We start from the raw sequence: 19,211 nt of genomic DNA on the forward strand, positions 1-19,211 counted from the left end.
GAAGGTGGAAGGTGGAAAAAGGAATGGAAAGAAACTATCAACCTGGTAGCGTGGCCGAGTGGTCTAAGGCGCTGGATTTAGGCTCCAGTCTCTCTGGGGGCGTGGGTTCGAATCCCACCGCTGCCAGCTGTGGTTTTAATTACAGAGGCCCTGTGTGTACTCGATGAAGGTTCTGAAAACGTGGTGAGAGTACACTTTGCCTTTCAGCGGCCAGGTGCTCAGCCTATCTCCTTTCTGCTAAAGCAGTCAGACTGAGTCCTGCTCCCGGGGCACTGTTCTCCTCTGTGGTTAAGTGACTACCGAAAGTTTCATTGCTGACGATTTTAGTCAATCCTGTGTTGATCTGTTCTTCAGAATTCGCCTCAGACTTGCTGTGACAGCAACATTGCCGCAAGCCCTAACCTGCTAGGGATCAGGTTTGTTTTACGAAAAACAGGATTAGAATGCAGCTTTTCGCCCTAGTCAGCATCAGGGAGGCCTTTCCACCGGTCTTAGCGAGCCGGAGAGCGCAGGAGTGCAGGGTAGCGTGGCCGAGCGGTCCAAGGCGCTGGATTAAGGCTCCAGTCTCTTCGTGGGCGTGGGTTCGAATCCCACCTCTGCCAGTAGATGCTTTTGGAAGACTGCTGTGGCTGCTCAAAGTGATGCTGCGTGAACGTCCAAATTCAGCCGCTTTTACATTCCTTGCAATTCAGCCAAGTCGGTGCTGAAAGCCTGTCACGGCCTCTGCTCCTTCCTTACAGATGCACCGTGTTGAAGCAGGGACGTCAATAGTTTACAATCACAGTGAAGTTACTTCAAAACAGGAAAAATCGCTTGAATAAAATAACAGTGGAAAGCAATAAGTAGGCAAAAGGATGGAAACAGCCAGTTTTACTCATTGAAAAAAATAACAGTGGAAAGCAATAAGTAGGCAAAAGGATGGAAACAGCCAGTTTTACTCATTGAAAAAAATAACAGTGGAAAGCAATAAGTAGGCAAAAGGATGGAAACAGCCAGTTTTACTCATTGAAAAGGGCTTAGTGTGGTAGCGTTGCCTCTATTTCCGGAAGGTGGAAGGTGGAAAAAGGAATGGAAAGAAACTATCAACCTGGTAGCGTGGCCGAGTGGTCTAAGGCGCTGGATTTAGGCTCCAGTCTCTCTGGGGGCGTGGGTTCGAATCCCACCGCTGCCAGCTGTGGTTTTAATTACAGAGGCCCTGTGTGTACTCGATGAAGGTTCTGAAAACGTGGTGAGAGTACACTTTGCCTTTCAGCGGCCAGGTGCTCAGCCTATCTCCTTTCTGCTAAAGCAGTCAGACTGAGTCCTGCTCCCGGGGCACTGTTCTCCTCTGTGGTTAAGTGACTACCGAAAGTTTCATTGCTGACGATTTTAGTCAATCCTGTGTTGATCTGTTCTTCAGAATTCGCCTCAGACTTGCTGTGACAGCAACATTGCCGCAAGCCCTAACCTGCTAGGGATCAGGTTTGTTTTACGAAAAACAGGATTAGAATGCAGCTTTTCGCCCTAGTCAGCATCAGGGAGGCCTTTCCACCGGTCTTAGCGAGCCGGAGAGCGCAGGAGTGCAGGGTAGCGTGGCCGAGCGGTCCAAGGCGCTGGATTAAGGCTCCAGTCTCTTCGGGGGCGTGGGTTCGAATCCCACCGCTGCCAGTAGATGCTTTTGGAAGACTGCTGTGGCTGCGCAAAGTGATGCTGCGTGAACGTCCAAATTCAGCCGCTTTTACATTCCTTGCAATTCAGCCAAGTCGGTGCTGAAAGCCTGTCACGGCCTCTGCTCCTTCCTTACAGATGCACCGTGTTGAAGCAGGGACGTCAATAGTTTACAATCACAGTGAAGTTACTTCAAAACAGGAAAAATCGCTTGAATAAAATAACAGTGGAAAGCAATAAGTAGGCAAAAGGATGGAAACAGCCAGTTTTACTCATTGAAAAAAATAACAGTGGAAAGCAATAAGTAGGCAAAAGGATGGAAACAGCCAGTTTTACTCATTGAAAAGGGCTTAGTGTGGTAGCGTTGCCTCTATTTCCGGAAGGTGGAAGGTGGAAAAAGTAATGGAAAGAAACTATCAACCTGGTAGCGTGGCCGAGTGGTCTAAGGCGCTGGATTTAGGCTCCAGTCTCTCTGGGGGCGTGGGTTCGAATCCCACCGCTGCCAGCTGTGGTTTTAATTACAGAGGCCCTGTGTGTACTCGATGAAGGTTCTGAAAACGTGGTGAGAGTACACTTTGCCTTTCAGCGGCCAGGTGCTCAGCCTATCTCCTTTCTGCTAAAGCAGTCAGACTGAGTCCTGCTCCCGGGGCACTGTTCTCCTCTGTGGTTAAGTGACTACCGAAAGTTTCATTGCTGACGATTTTAGTCAATCCTGTGTTGATCTGTTCTTCAGAATTCGCCTCAGACTTGCTGTGACAGCAACATTGCCACAAGCCCTAACCTGCTAGGGATCAGGTTTGTTTTACGAAAAACAGGATTAGAATGCAGCTTTTCGCCCTAGTCAGCATCAGGGAGGCCTTTCCACCGGTCTTAGCGAGCCGGAGAGCGCAGGAGTGCAGGGTAGCGTGGCCGAGCGGTCCAAGGCGCTGGATTAAGGCTCCAGTCTCTTTGGGGTCGTGGGTTCGAATCCCACCGCTGCCAGTAGATGCTTTTGGAAGACTGCTGTGGCTGCTCAAAGTGATGCTGCGTGAACGTCCAAATTCAGCCGCTTTTACATTCCTTGCAATTCAGCCAAGTCGGTGCTGAAAGCCTGTCACGGCCTCTGCTCCTTCCTTACAGATGCACCGTGTTGAAGCAGGGACGTCAATAGTTTACAATCACAGTGAAGTTACTTCAAAACAGGAAAAATCGCTTGAATAAAATAACAGTGGAAAGCAATAAGTAGGCAAAAGGATGGAAACAGCCAGTTTTACTCATTGAAAAAAATAACAGTGGAAAGCAATAAGTAGGCAAAAGGATGGAAACAGCCAGTTTTACTCATTGAAAAAAATAACAGTGGAAAGCAATAAGTAGGCAAAAGGATGGAAACAGCCAGTTTTACTCATTGAAAAGGGCTTAGTGTGGTAGCGTTGCCTCTATTTCCGGAAGGTGGAAGGCGGAAAAAGGAATGGAAAGAAACTATCAATCTGGTAGCGTGGCCGAGTGGTCTAAGGCGCTGGATTTAGGCTCCAGTCTCTCTGGGGGCGTGGGTTCGAATCCCACCGCTGCCAGCTGTGGTTTTAATTACAGAGGCCCTGTGTGTACTCGATGAAGGTTCTGAAAACGTGGTGAGAGTACACTTTGCCTTTCAGCGGCCAGGTGCTCAGCCTATCTCCTTTCTGCTAAAGCAGTCAGACTGAGTCCTGCTCCCGGGGCACTGTTCTCTGTGGTTAAGTCATTGCTGACGATTTTAGTCAATACTGTGTTGATCTGTTCTTCAGAACTCACCTCAGACTTGCTGTGACAGCAACATTGCCGCAAGCCCTAACCTGCTAGGGATCAGGTTTGTTTTACGAAAAACAGGATTAGAATGCAGCTTTTCGCCCTAGTCAGCATCAGGGAGGCCTTTCCACCGGTCTTAGCGAGCCGGAGAGGGCAGGAGTGCAGGGTAGCGTGGCCGAGCGGTCCAAGGCGCTGGATTAAGGCTCCAGTCTCTTCGGGGGCGTGGGTTCGAATCCCACCGCTGCCAGTAGATGCTTTTGGAAGACTGCTGTGGCTGCGCAAAGTGATGCTGCGTGAACGTCCAAATTCAGCCGCTTTTACATTCCTTGCAATTCAGCCAAGTCGGTGCTGAAAGCCTGTCACGGCCTCTGCTCCTTCCTTACAGATGCACCGTGTTGAAGCCGAGTGGTCTAAGGCGCTGGATTTAGGCTCCAGTCTCTCTGTGGGCATGGGTTCAAATCCCACCACTGCCAGCTGTGGTTTTAATTACAGAGGCCCTGTGTGTACTCGATGAAGGTTCTGAAAACGTGGTGAGAGTACACTTTGCCTTTCAGCGGCCAGGTGCTCAGCCTATCTCCTTTCTGCTAAAGCAGTCAGACTGAGTCCTGCTCCCGGGGCACTGTTCTCCTCTGTGGTTAAGTGACTACTGAAAGTTTCATTGCTGACGATTTTAGTCAATCCTGTGTTGATCTGTTCTTCAGAACTCGCCTCAGACTTGCTGTGACAGCAACATTGCCGCAAGCCCTAACCTGCTAGGGATCAGGTTTGTTTTACGAAAAACAGGATTAGAATGCAGCTTTTCGCACTAGTCAGCATCAGGGAGGCCTTTCCACCTGTCGTAGCGAGCCGGAGAGCGCAGGAGTGCAGGGTAGCGTGGCCGAGTGTGTTTGCACGCGGTCTGGTTGCAGAAGTTTAAATATTTGAACGCACCCAAGGCTCAATTTGGTTCTAAATTTCCACGTACATATGTGATCGGAACTCCATGCAGCTCCCGCACTACTTTCTAGCCGCAAACCTTTATTTAGCATCTTCACCTGAAAATGTATTGATTTATGACGCACGGTCTGCGCCGCTAGAGGAGGTGGCCTCAAACTGCGCCTCGGCCGGAAAAGCTGCGGTGAAAGGCTGAGCCACGCGGGAAGTGAGAGAGGCTTGCTGCAGTAAGAACTGAGGAGCGGGCTGGTTGAATGCCTGCTGGTGCTGCGATTCTAGCGTCAAAGAGAGCCCGGTCTTGATCGGATCAATCGTGGTGTCAAGCGAGGCGAGCTCGAGCTTTGCGCGGTCAATTGGCCATGACGTGTGGCTTGGCAAGAAGAGCCGCTGTTGCGATGACGTTTGATGGTGCTCAACGGCCGTGTTTAATGATCATAGTCAGCAAAATTAGCAGATCTGAAAAATCTCTTTTGTATGGATCTCCTTGCTGGAAGGAAAATTTCGTCTGTGATAAGATGACAGACAGCGCGAACCGGGATGCTGAAAACTGTCAATGAACAGAGGTAGGTTCTGCTGTTATTTATACCTTGTCATGAGTTGATTACTGATTGGTCTCCACTTGTGTTAATCAGGTTAATGAACTGCGACTGTTCCTCCCGAACTTTGTTATAAAACAGCATTTGTTGCTGAAGTGATGGGGTTTCATGGCGTTATTCCTGACAGGCGTGTAAACGGCTGGTTTTAGTGAAGTGCAGAGGAGCTTCTGGCTCAATGGTGGAAATGCAGAACTATTTTGGCCTCGGTGCTACAGGTCTGAGGCTATTAGCCCTGTCCGGCTCATTTTAAGCCCTGGCTCACACTGGTCCGAGTGGAAAGGCGACTAGTGATCTGACTGTCCCAGGTGTGGGAGGGCTGGGGCCCTAGGCACACTTAGTGCTGGAATACATATGATCCAGTCTAGTTTTCCCTCTGGTTGCACTCTTGAATTTAGGTAGAACTGTTTTCAGACATGTCTGATTAAACCCGCTATGATGTGCACTCCGTACTTTACCCAGGAACTAGGGACTTTGGCCTGGTAATTGTTGTGTTTCCACCGCAGAAACCAGGAACTAAATAAAGTTCAGGGTAAAAAAATGCCCCTCAGAAAGTCCCTGCTGGCGAGGTGGTACTTTTTCAAAGTTCCGGAACTTTCGGGGGCGGGACTTTGGGGCTAAACATCCTGATTGGTTGAGTTCACGCAGCATTGGTTGAGTTTAACCACCATTTATTCGGATAAACATTTTCAAAATATTACTGTTATTGTGTCATGAAATGTAATTTTAAAAGTATTTCAGGCTAGAATGTAGTTGTTTAAAACTCATATCTGTTGTTTATTTATAAAGGGAGCGCCTATTTAAAAAAAGTATTTCGCCGATCTCGAAGATGGTGAGCTCCACACGATCAGCGGGAGCTCAGTGATCATCTATCCGACGAGAAGCAGCCTTACCCCGGATAGACCTTCTGATATGTGCCACTGGCTCTGATGTCTCTTTAGTGGTTAAACATAAAATATAATTCAGCTGCTGGGTAAATCTAACCGGTTTTCTTTGGTCTGTATTCAGTTTATCTATAAGCTAAAATTAAAATAAAAAAGGCAAGTCTAATATTTCGTTTCATTGTAATGGCTGTATATAACATTACACATATCCCTGAACTAAGTACATTTCTGCAGCTGTTCTTATGTTTAAATGAAAACAAAAGGAGGCAGTGGTATTTTATATCCTATATCCTATATATTAGCTTGCTTAGTTGGGGTCACTTCATCTACAGCGATATCATTGACTTGATTGCAAATAAAAACAGACACTATTTAAACTGAACAGAGATGACATAACTGAATTCAATGATGAACTGCCTTTAACTATCATTTTGCATTATTGAGACACTGTTTTCCAAATGAATGTTGTTCAGTGCTTTGACGCAATGTATTTTGTTTAAAGCACTATATAAATAAAGGTGATTGATTGATTGATATCGTTTTATTGTAAATATACTGAGGGGAAAATTGCAGTAGCCAAATCCATCTGAGTTCACGCAGCATTGGTTGAGTTCAAACACCATTTATTCGGATCATTTTCAAATATTACTGTTACTGTGTCATGAAATGTAATTTTAAAAGTATTTCAGGTGAGAATGTAGTTGTTTAAAACTCAAATCTATGGTTTATTTATAAAGACAGCACCTATTTAAAAATATATTTCGCCGATCTCGTAGACGGTGAGCTCCACTCGATCAGCGGGAGCTCAGTCCTCATGTATCCGCAGAGAGCAGCCTCACTTCGGCTAGACCTTCTGATATGTGCCGCTGGCTGTGATGTGTCTTTAGTGGTTAAACATAAAATATAATTCAGCTGCGGGATAAATCTAACAGGTTTTCTTTGGTCTGTATTCAATTTATCTATATGTTAAAATGAAAATAAAAAAGGCAAATTTATATAATATTTCGTTTAATTGTAATGGCTGCATATACACATATCCCTGAACTAAGTACATTTCTGCAGCTGTTATTACGCTTAAATGAAAACCAAAGGAGGCAGTGGTATTTGATATCCAATTTCGTGTTATTGTAAATATACAGAGAGGAAAATTGCAGTAGCCAAGACGAGCTGACTGAAGTTATCAAGTACACTGCTGTTTATAGATTTACCGGACTTGCGTCGTCGCGGAAATCACACTCCCGAGACGAATGCACAAAGTCTGAACTAACTACCGAGGATGCACGTCCAAAATCAGCATACTTTTTTTTAAAATCAGCGGTACTTTGTATTGAGAATCGCGCAGACCTACGTCACCAGTCTATTTGCCTAATCTTCCCGGTACTTTACACTGGGGTGGAGATGCAGAAAGCAACAGGTCTGGGGGGGAAAAAGTTCCTGGGAAAAAAAGTTCCTGGTACAAATGTTCCGGGTAATTTCGGTGGAAACGCGACAAATAGTGCTATGTAACTGAGTGAGAGCAGCACTAGCATTAGCATCTGATGGGATGTACACCGCAGTCACCGCATTACTACTTTTAGCTCTCTCTGTAAATAGAACAGTCTACTTATAACAGACATCAGTTCTAAGTCAGGCGAGCAGTACGTGTCTATAATATTGCTGTTGTTACACCAATCGTTGTGCACAAAGATGCAAAGTCCCCCTCCTCTGCTCTTACATGAGTCTTTGTTTCTTTCCTGCTGGTGGATTGCGTGTCCTGATAGTTTGACCGCAGCGTAAGGAATTACAGTGTGCAGCCAGGTTTCAGTTATTATCATCAGACAGCAATCCTGAACAAGACAATTTATTGCTAACTGTAGCTCCAACTCATCCATTTATGGATCTGGCAGTTATTGATGTGGCAATGGTGACAAAGATGCTCAGAAGCAGTGGTTTAAACGGTTGTTTATGTAGCCAAACAAGTAACGTTAGTCCTGCCCTGCATCCTCATTTTTGCTTCCTCTCCGTCCGCCACCTGCATCAGCTGCATGGTCTGATAACAATCGATGGAGATCACAGTGCTCTTGCTATGTCCTTCGGTATGTTGTGAGTCCACTGAAAATTAGTACGCTTGCACTGAGATCCATATTCTATTAAGTTCTGACGTTCGTAGGCAATGTATGTGTCACGGGGTGACAAAAGAGAAGCGGAACTAAGTCCCGCCGGAATTTTGTGTTCCCCTCGGGACGGTGTCGCGGTAACACCGGTCCACTTCCGGGTTGCGCCCGATGTCACAATAACAACGCTAATGACAGATTGACATCTCGTGTGGGGAGTTTGATGTGGCGATCTGTGAGAGGATTATGGAGGCGGAGTAACCACATAAAAGGAGAAGTGCAGAGACCATGGGGTTGTTGATTATTTTTGGTCGTTCGTTCTCCCGGCTATTCTTCCTGGTTGGCTTGCCCCCGTGTGTGGTTCTTCTCTTTGGATGTGTTCCCCTAGGAGAGGTGAATTCCTGGGATGTTTGGGCTGGCGTGTGGAGGTATTTGAGGACTATTGTGGGGTTTCGGCTAGCTGGCTGTGCAACAGATATATCAGCGATCGAGTGGAGATATTCAGGACAGAAAGAGTGTGAGCTCTGGAAAGCAAGTGAAGACCAGGCCGCGCCATCACTATCGGAGGGAAGTTAAGAGACCTGATCTGGGACTTCGATCAATTGTATACATCTGGACTGGGAGTGATAACGTTGTGAAGTGGACGGAGCCATCGTTGGGTGAGTGCTGGCTCTATTTGCACTAAGAGTGGGTGTGCCGTGTCTGAAGTGGTGTGTTTGCACAATAAATCGTTTGAAGTGAAGTTACAGAGTGTGGGGAAGATATATAGAGTTAATGCCGGACGCTCACCACCCCGAGAGCCCACCACCGTCACCGTAATCCACACCCAGGCACTCAACTGAAGTATCCCCCAGCCGTAAGTCCCATTTCTTATTCAAGAACACATACATGCTGTTGATTACTTACCCCGCTGTGTAGATCGCAGGATCCTCTGGGCCGAACGCCGCATGTGATGTCCCTATGAAAGGAGGTGGACACAAGAATTATTCCTTTCCCGGTCACAACCGAAGCATCTCCCAGCCGTAAGCCCCACTACTTATTCAAGAACACATACTTACTGTTGATTACTTACTCTGCCGTGCAGAGCGCAGGATCCTCTGGGCCGAACGCCGCATGTGATGTCCCTATGAAAAGAGGTGGACACAAGAATTATTCCTTTCCCGGTCACAACCGAAGCATCTCCCAGCCGTAAGCCCCATTACTTATGCAAGAACACATACTTGCTGTTGATTACTTACTCTGCTGTGCAGATCGCAGGATCCTCTGGGCCGAATGCTGTATGTGATGCCCCTGTAGAAAGAGGTGGACACACGAATTATTCCTTTCCCGGTCTTAACCGAAGCATCTCCCAGCCGTAAGCCCCATTACTTATTCAAGGATACATACTTACTGTTGATTACTTACCCCGCTGTGCAGATCACAGGATTCTCTGGGCCGAATGCTGCATGTGATGTCCCTGTAGAAGGAGGTGGACACTTTTAAATTGCTTTTAATCAAATAAAACCTTGTTCATTTTTTATACTCTCGCCCGTCTGGTTCTTCTGGTCCGCTCTCCGAGGTGATCCTGGGTTTCAGGGGTGGGTGCAGTCTGGCTCGGCCCCCCTGACCTGTGACATATGCATTACATGTCTCGACAAACAAATTTGAAAACAAATATAAAACCACACAAAAAAAAAAAAACACCAAACAGGAGAGCTAAGAGCCGCTGCGTCTGCGTCTTATGGCAGGTCCTACAACTTGTCCCTTTAAAAGTGTGACTGCTTTAAATATATATGCATGTTAATATGGCAAAATTAAATGAAAAAAAAAAAAAGTTCTCTTCTGATGTAAATTTAACGTCCTAAGAATTAATGCAGCCTCCTCATTTACAGGATTCTGTGTAAAAAGACCAATTTTGTCACATTTACAGTGTCTGCATGATGAAAAGGAAAGTGGTTTGTGAGAAAAATTATCTGGTTTCCGTTTGCATTTATATTATTTTTCTTACCCCGCTGGCAGATAATTGGGTTGTCTACTTGAGAAGAGTGAAAAGTGCTCCTAAAGACATCTAAAAACATGAGAAAAATCCTTTCCACAGACAATCTGCATCCAGAGGAAGATGACATCTGATGAATACTGATATGAAAATAAAGTATTTTCACTTTGACAACAAAACACACAGCATGTCCATGACTTGGAGGCGGTAGCACAATACTACAGTGAGAATCAAAGTTACACCTTCTTTCTTTGTGTAAACATTTGGGTGGTGTTATACAAATCTTCCCACACAGTGATCTAGACGTGTCATGGTGTGTTTAAATGGCGTGGATGAGTCTTAAGTTTTATAAAGATCTTTTCAGGTTTATCACTTTAGTTGTTGCAACTTTATGGATCTTATCTATTCACAAACAGCCTGTAACACTCCAAAGAGAAAGGAAAACTTGAAATCGCATCATATGACCCCTTTAATGTATTTTGTCTTGGCAGAATAGATCTGCTACAATGCTGCTGCTGTGGCAGAGCAAGTACAGAGACTTGCTACTGCAAATACATCCACAACATGCTGCTGTGAGCATGTAAGAAATATTGCTGCTGCTCTAAAGAGTCATGTGAACCTCATGTGTGCCTATGTGTGCCTGGGCTAAAACGCTGACCAAACTCTAATTAGACACTCAATTTTCTGAACTGTACAGCACTGTGAGAGCAAACGTCACACGAACAACATTTCTACAAACTACACCAGCCATAATGCATGTTATTTGGGACTACAACAGCCTTAATGATTTCTCTCCCACAACACTGTCATTGATATAACCGTGATATGCTAATGCTTCTGATGCTGCGTGCAGCTAAAAAATCAACCAAACACTAATCACAATGAAACATCAACTTTTGAAATAAGGAATGTAAACAGTGAGATAACGCCAATGTACATGGTGAACCCCCTCTAAAATGCATACATAAGAATGCTTATTTCATTTAACTTGTTACATGTCTGTTACAATTAGGGTAGGGTAGGGTTTGGTCATTTGAATTTTATCAGATTCTGCTTATCGATTCCGATTCTTATCGATTCCAATAAGATTGAAAAAATCCAATATAAAAAAAAACATTTAGATGATAAACATGTATTCTGTCTTTTTACAAAGCATGCTGTTGCAGATGAATAACATAATCAAAAATCAGCAGCCTACAAAATACTGCAAGAGGAATTTTGCCTGGGCTTTAAAAAAATACCATAGCAAAAACAACTAGATTAATATACATTTTAAATATTAAAGTGTTAAAGAGAAGTAAACTCAGTAATAAAAGAGATAGGAACAAACACATAAATTAGCAATATCATAAATAAATAAAGAAACTAATCAAACGTTTAAAAACACTGCATAGTTTTCTTTTTTAATGACAGGCAGCACGTTGCCTCTTTAATACTGTACATGTGTTTTCTTTCTCATCTGTTTACGTTCAGGTAAGACAAAAACGTGTTCATGATGATATATTGATGTAGTTTTCTGTATATTGGATGGAATACATGGAATGGTCCGAGAATGGACACAAACCATTCCGCTGACCGCTGCTTTGTGTGCAAGCACTTGCCCTTCCTTTGTGCTGCACACAGACAGGGTGCAAATTCTTTCCGTTCCTGCACTTGTTTTTAATCAAATTGAAAAGCGAACGCAGGAATCGTAAAATTTGCAGTCGGTTCTAAAATGGAGTCAAATTTCGATAGTTACAATCGGTATGTCCTTGAGCGATTACATTTGCTCTAAACTGCATTTTGTTCTAGCTGTATAAGCACATGCATTAAGGATTTAGCTGGTAATTGCATTTAGATGCTGCTAATGTGCTTAATATTTTGCTCCTGCATGCAATGCAAACAGCTAGCATAACACTTTGTTTTTACTTTATTATAGTTGCGGTTGCTTATTTTTGGATGTAATTAGAGAGACCATGCAATACACACAGTGATATGGATTAGAAGAGCATTCACTTATCTTAGACATTGATTCCGCTTTCTTGAAGCATGCGGCAAAAGCACTAGTCATATGTTTGAATGTTGAGCAGAGAGATTAATAGCTACCCATACAGGAGAGAACCAATCAGCTGTACCATGTGATAATGATGTCAGATTCAGTTAGACCTTTCGGACTGCATCAAAGAAAAGTTCTTAATATAAATAAATAAATACATGGAGTTAATTGGTATTAACAAACGTTCGGGAGCAGGGGCTCATAACAATAGCACCTCCACGGTGGCACCTCAGGTGGACGATCATACAGCTAACAACAACACCATCATGGCAGCCCCTCAGGTGGATGATCATACAGCTAACAAAAGCACCACCACGGCATCCCCTCAGGTGGATGATCATACAGCTAACAAAAGCACCACCACGGCAGCCCCTCAGGTGGACGATCATACAGCTAACAACAGCACCACCACGGCAGCCCCTCAGCTGGACGATCATACAGCTAACAACAGCACCAGTCAGCAGTCTAAGACCGTTGACTGGTTCTATAGCAACTGGGACGCTTCAAATGGCAGCTGTAGTGACGCACTGACTTACTGTTCGTCTCTTTCATTCAGAAGACAGGGCTTACCTATTGAGCATTGCATATTCTATAGTGTTTGCTTACAGAGACCAGTCTCAACCTCCAATTCTATTTCCAAAACCTCTTTCCATTCTCCCCCTCCCTCCCTACCTCCCTCCCTGCATCTTGCAATACACCCCACTCACAAACATCCTTTCATCCCAACATCACTTCTTCCACCCTTCCTGCAACCTATACTACCCTCTCTTTACCTCTCAATTTCACTCTCTCCCTTCCTTTCCCTACCTCCTGTCGTCCTCCTATATCCTCCCTTCCTCGACTCCCATCCCCCACTCAGACATCCTTTTATCCCAGCATCCTTTCTTCCATCCTTTCGAACTGCATCAAAAAAAGTTCTTAATATAAATAAATAAATAAATGGAGTTACTTGGTATTAACAAACGTTCGGGAGCAGGGGCTCATAACAATAGCACCTCCACGGTGGCACCTCAGGTGGACGATCATACAGCTAACAACAACACCATCATGGCAGCCCCTCAGGTGGATGATCATACAGCTAACAAAAGCACCACCACGGCAGCCCCTTAGGTGGATGATCATACAGCTAACAACAGCACCACCACGGCAGCCCCTCTGGTGGACGATCAAACAGCTAACAACAGCACCACCACGGCAGACCCTCAGGTGGATGAACATACAGCTAACAACAGCACCACCACGGCAGACCCTTAGGTGGATGAACATACAGCTAACAACAGCACCACCACGGCAGCCCCTCTGGTGGACGATCATACAGCTAACAACAGCACCACCACGGCAGCCCCTCAGCTGGACGATCATAAAGCTAACAACAGCACGACCACGGCAGACCCTCAGGTGGACGATCATCCAGCTAACAAAAGCACCACCACGGCAGCCCCTCAGGTGGATGATCATACAGCTAACAACAGCACCACCACGGCAGCTCCTCAGGTGGACGATCAAACAGCTAACAACAGCACCACCACAGCAGACCCTCAGGTGGATGAACATACAGCTAACAACAGCACCACCACGGCAGCCCCTCTGGTGGACGATCAAACAGCACCACCACCACCATGGCATCCCCTCAGGTGGATGATCATACAGCTAACAAAAGCACCACCACGGCAGCCCCTCAGGTGGACGATCATACAGCTAACAACAGCACCACCACGGCAGTCCCTCAGCTGGACGATCATACAGCTAACAACAGCACCAGTCAGCAGTCTAAGACCGTTGACTGGTTCTATAGCAACTGGGACGCTTCAAATGGCAGCTGTAGTGACGCACTGACTTACTGTTCGTCTCTTTCATTCAGAAGACAGGGCTTACCTATTGAGCATTGCATATTCTATAGTGTTTGCTTACAGAGACCAGTCTCAACCTCCAATTCTATTTCCAAAACCTCTTTCCATTCTCCCCCTCCCTCCCTACCTCCCTCCCTGCATCTTGCAATACACCCCACTCACAAACATCCTTTCATCCCAACATCACTTCTTCCACCCTTCCTGCAACCTATACTACCCTCTCTTTACCTCTCAATTTCACTCTCTCCCTTCCTTTCCCTACCTCCTGTCGTCCTCCTAAATCCTCCCTTCCTCGACTCCCATCCCCCACTCAGACATCCTTTTATCCCAGCATCCTTTCTTCCATCCTTTCGAACTGCATCAAAAAAAGTTCTTAATATAAATAAATAAATAAATGGAGTTACTTGGTATTAACAAACGTTCGGGAGCAGGGGCTCATAACAATAGCACCTCCACGGTGGCACCTCAGGTGGACGATCATACAGCTAACAACAACACCATCATGGCAGCCCCTCAGGTGGATGATCATACAGCTAACAAAAGCACCACCACGGCAGCCACTCAGGTGGATGATCATACAGCTAACAACAGCACCACCACGGCAGCCCCTTAGGTGGATGATCATACAGCTAACAACAGCACCACCACGGCAGCCCCTCTGGTGGACGATCAAACAGCTAACAACAGCACCACCACGGCAGACCCTCAGGTGGATGAACATACAGCTAACAACAGCACCACCACGGCAGACCCTTAGGTGGATGAACATACAGCTAACAACAGCACCACCACGGCAGCCCCTCTGGTGGACGATCATACAGCTAACAACAGCACCACCACGGCAGCCCCTCAGCTGGACGATCATAAAGCTAACAACAGCACGACCACGGCAGACCCTCAGGTGGACGATCATCCAGCTAACAAAAGCACCACCACGGCAGCCCCTCAGGTGGATGATCATACAGCTAACAACAGCACCACCACGGCAGCTCCTCAGGTGGATGAACATACAGCTAACAACAGCACCACCACGGCAGCCCCTCTGGTGGACGATCAAACAGCTAACAACAGCACCACCACGACAGACCCTCAGGTGGATGAACATACAGCTAACAACAGCACCACCACGGCAGCCCCTCTGGTGGACGATCATACAGCTAACAACAGCACCACCACGGCAGCCCCTCAGCTGGACGATCATAAAGCTAACAACAGCACAACCATGGCAGACCCTCAGGTGGACGATCATACAGCTAACAACAGCACCACCATGGCAGCCCCTCAGGTGGACGATCATACAGCTAACAACATCACCACGGCAGCCTCTGAGGTGGATGATCTTACAGCTTACCACAGCACCACCATGGGAGTGGCTCAGCGGACAAGCCTGCAGCTAACCCCACCAACATGACAGATCCTCAGCGGACGAGCCTGTAGCTAACCACACCACCATGGCAGCCCAGTACTAAGCACGTGTCCAAGACCGTTGACTGGTTCTATAGCAACTGGGACGCTTCAAATGGCAGCTGTAGTGACGCACTGACTTACTGTTCGTCTCTTTCATTCGGAAGACAGGGCTTACCTATTGAGCATTGCATATTCTATAGTGTTTGCTTACAGAGACCAGTCTCCTTCAACCTCCAATTCTATTTCCAAAACCTCTTTCCATTCTCCCCCTCCCTCCCTACCTCCCTCCCTGCATCTTGCAACACACCCCACTCACAAACATCCTTTCATCCCAACATCACTTCTTCCACCCTTCCTGCAACCTATACTACCCTCTCTTTACCTCTCAATCGCACTCTCTCCCTTCCTTTCCCTACCTCCTGTCCTCCTCCTATGTCCTCTCTTCCTCGACTCCCATCCCCCACTCAGACATTCTTTTATCCCAGCATCCTTTCTTACATCCTTCTTTAAGCTATTGTCAGGGCTGCCTCTCGTCTAACTGCAGACTCCTTCACTCCTACGCATTCTGTGATGGAGCCATGCGAAAAAGCACGCCTGCATTTCTATCACAAACCTGACGTAGTTGACAGGCCAATAGCAGAAGGAGCCTGTCCTCCAACAAAAAATGACCATATAGATTGTTTGTTGCAAACACCTTATTACGACCTATATTTACGTTTTAAAGTTAAGTGCCCTCTAGCGGGCGTAAAAATAATGAGTATCGCGTTGAGTCCGTCATCATGAAATGACTTATAACGTCATTACCAATCAAAACGCACGTTTATTTAAATCGAATGTGTGGGGTTTTTACACCAATCTCACAGTATTTCCTACATATTTAGCCGTCCACCTCAGGTTTAAAACAGTGGCATTTACCCGAATGGGGGGGTGGACGATTTTTTTTGTCCACTAAACCAATATTTGTCCATTTGACCTTTAAAGTTACAGAATGATCACAGAACTGGTGCGGACCCCCGTCATTAGCGTTATAAAAGGGCCTCGGTTGGACATTTTTTTCTGAGACATCCCTGGGGCCCAAAACTTGGAACGGTGGCTCCTGGGGCCTCCCCCAGTGAGCTTATGAAGGCCCGGGGCCCAAGAGCCCTTGCAATCAGTGTCCACGAACCCGCTATGCTGAACACATTCAAAAAAATGGCAGGTGGGATTTTTTTAGAAAAGTCCAAGGGGGCCGAAATTCAGAACGGTGGCTCTTGGGGGCCCCTAGATCGTGCAGTCAAAAGCGTGGGGCCCTAGTGCGATGCACTTTTTTTCTGTGTGTCCTACGACTACATGCTTTGGCACCCTGGGTGAGGGGCCCCTGAGATGCCAGAATCTAAAATCTGGGGGCCCTATGACCTATCGTCTCTGAATGCTGGACGTCCCACCTCCAATCAAAATGCGTACCGGATTGGTGGATATGCACTCTCTTCTGTGACCCTTTGACCCCTCAAGAAGGTCGAAACAAACCTTTCTGCCCAGTCAAGGGGGTCCCCATGAGACAAACATACCAAATTCGGCCCAATCAGAGCCCGGCTAGCAGTGTCCATGAAACCGCTAGTCTGAAAACATTCAAGTAAATGGAATGTGGGATTTTTTTAGAAACGTCCCAGGGGCCCGAAATTTGGAACGGTGGCTCGTGAGGGGCACTAGAGCGTGCTGTCAAAAGAGCGAAGAAGTAGCGCGATGCACTTTTTTCCCTTGGGTCCTAGGGCTACGTACTTTGGGGCCCTGGGTGAGGGGCCCCTGAGCTGCCAGAATCTCAAATCTGGGGGCCCTACAACCTACCGTCTCCGAACAGTGGACGTCCTACCTTCAATCAAAACGCGTACCTGTTTGGTGGACGTGGGCTCCCTTCTGTGACCCTTTGACCCCTAAAGGAGATCGTAGGGCCACCAGACTTCTATGCCAGGTCAAGGCCGAACCCATTCAAGTAAATGGTAGGTGGGATCCTTTTTTAGAAAAGTCCAAGGGACCCAAAATTTAGTTTTGTGAGTCAAGGGGCCGCCTCGAGTGAGCTGCCAATGGCGCTCGGCCCTAGGGCCCTTACAAGTCATGTCCATGAAACCGCTATTCTAATACTGTAGAATATGCATAGAAAAAAACTGGATTTTGGTTCATTTCCAATTCCCAATTTATTTGATGGGATATGTGTCCACTTGCGTTTATTAAATAGCAATCCAATATGAATATATGGCAAGTGGGATATGTGTCCACTTGCTGTTTATTAAATAGCAATTCCCTTATAGTTAACGAAATCACCTCTACTGTACTCAGCACGCTAAGCAGAGTCCGTTCATGTAAGTTTAATCACATAATACTGTAGAATATGCATAAAAATTAATGTCCACGGGAGCACTACGGTGGTCCCGCTGAATAAATTGTAAATGGACATTTAAAAAAAAAAACTCCCAGTTGCCATTTATTCAGCGCGCCCTTCTTAGTGGTTCCGTGGACAGATAAATTTTAGCGATATCGTGGTTGAAGTCTCATCAGCTGTACTCTGCAAGCTCCGAGGTATCCATTTTTGTACATTTTATCCCATAATACTGTAGAAATATGCATAGAAAAAATGTTGGATATTGGTTAATTTCACCATATGTGGTACATGTCCACCTGCAATTTATTTGTTTGTTTGTTTGTTTATTTATTTATAAAGCACACAAATTACAGCAACACTGCTGCCCAAGGTGCTGTACAAAACAATTCCAAAATAAATCAAATACAATTTAAAAAATTGAAAATTTAGATATATGATTAATACAGTCATCAAATAGTAGAAAAAGCTTTTGACAACAGATAAGATTTTGACTCCTTTTATTTGACGGCATATGTGTCCACTGGCAGTTTATTAAACAGCAACTCTATTTAACTTGATTTATTTAAAATGTGTGCAATATTATAAAAAAACAACTGTACTCAGCATGCGAGATACGGATACGGACCCCCCCCCCCCCGGCGGAGATACGGACCCCCAAAATTTGGAATTTGAACCATTATAACTCCGGAACCAGACCACCCAGGAACTCGTGGGTGGTCGCATACGGTAGGCCCCTCGACCCTCTAGGGATCCCCCGAATTTTAGCCCCAGGGTTCACCGCTTCGCAGAGATATTAGCAAAAAAAAGAGTACCATCCACCCCTCTCGCAACTACTCATCCAAGCCGTTTAGGGCACACTCTCCCCGGCTAGAGAAGGCTACTCGAGATATGTGATAGGCTACTCGGATATGTGATGGCCCTCGAGGGGCACTCCCCGAAGCCACCTACCCCATGTCGATAGACCCCCGGGGGCCAGAGATACGGACCCCCAAAGACCAAAATTCCAAATATATCACCGGCTATAACACACACAAAACAGGGCCAAACTGCACCAAAATCGGGACAAAGTCAGAACTTGGGGCCCTCTATCCGACGACACCTGACCAGTTCCGGCCTGTCCAACAGGCGATACAGGCGGTCGCCTGGGGCCCCTCCTTGATTTGAGGGCCCCGTGAGTGATGTCATGCATTTTTTATTGTTTTAATTTTTCTAATGTCCACATATAGTATGTGTGGTCATGTGTCAATTATAACGCTTTTGTAATGCACAGACCCCATTAAACACGATACAATTCACAATTACGGTGAGCAAAATACAAAACATATTTTATTAAAATAATATATCTGTATAATTCATACATGACAAATAGCTGAAAACGATAATCATAAAAAAAAAACTGTCTAAAAACAGAAAAAAAGATTTAAAAAATACACAGCAGCACCACACTCTATTTAGTATAACACCTCCCACAAAAGGCTATTGGATGAACTAGAATGTCGTAACGTATTCCTAGTACAGATTCCACAGATTCCACTTAGCCACATATCTCTGTCAATTCCTTTCGATATATACTCGAGAAAGTGTCTTAAATAAGTCTAAGGTTATATAACGTCATAAGTCTAGTTGCTATTTTTGATCAACGTATTTCTAATTTATGCAATGCGCATTGATGCTATT

The 19,211-nt window shown here is 45.7% G+C and overlaps 1 protein-coding gene and 7 non-coding genes across 10 annotated transcripts in view; all 8 read left to right on the forward strand.

Annotated features, from left to right (window-relative positions):
• Positions 1-19,211, forward strand: part of LOC127953344 (zinc finger protein 271-like) — an 838,866-nt gene that overhangs the window by 446,390 nt on the left and 373,265 nt on the right. The window lies entirely within an intron of this gene.
• On the forward strand, positions 45-126 carry trnal-uag (transfer RNA leucine (anticodon UAG)). Its single transcript has one exon. It is a non-coding gene; the product is annotated as a tRNA-Leu (tRNA).
• Positions 1,090-1,171, forward strand: trnal-uag (transfer RNA leucine (anticodon UAG)). Its single transcript has one exon. It is a non-coding gene; the product is annotated as a tRNA-Leu (tRNA).
• Positions 1,566-1,647, forward strand: trnal-aag (transfer RNA leucine (anticodon AAG)). The gene has a single exon. It is a non-coding gene; the product is annotated as a tRNA-Leu (tRNA).
• trnal-uag (transfer RNA leucine (anticodon UAG)) lies at positions 2,071-2,152 on the forward strand. The gene has a single exon. It is a non-coding gene; the product is annotated as a tRNA-Leu (tRNA).
• On the forward strand, positions 2,547-2,628 carry trnal-aag (transfer RNA leucine (anticodon AAG)). The gene has a single exon. It is a non-coding gene; the product is annotated as a tRNA-Leu (tRNA).
• trnal-uag (transfer RNA leucine (anticodon UAG)) lies at positions 3,116-3,197 on the forward strand. The gene has a single exon. It is a non-coding gene; the product is annotated as a tRNA-Leu (tRNA).
• trnal-aag (transfer RNA leucine (anticodon AAG)) lies at positions 3,574-3,655 on the forward strand. Its single transcript has one exon. It is a non-coding gene; the product is annotated as a tRNA-Leu (tRNA).

Source organism: Carassius gibelio, chromosome B3, assembly GCF_023724105.1.
Source record: "Carassius gibelio isolate Cgi1373 ecotype wild population from Czech Republic chromosome B3, carGib1.2-hapl.c, whole genome shotgun sequence".
NCBI lineage: Eukaryota > Metazoa > Chordata > Actinopteri > Cypriniformes > Cyprinidae > Carassius > Carassius gibelio.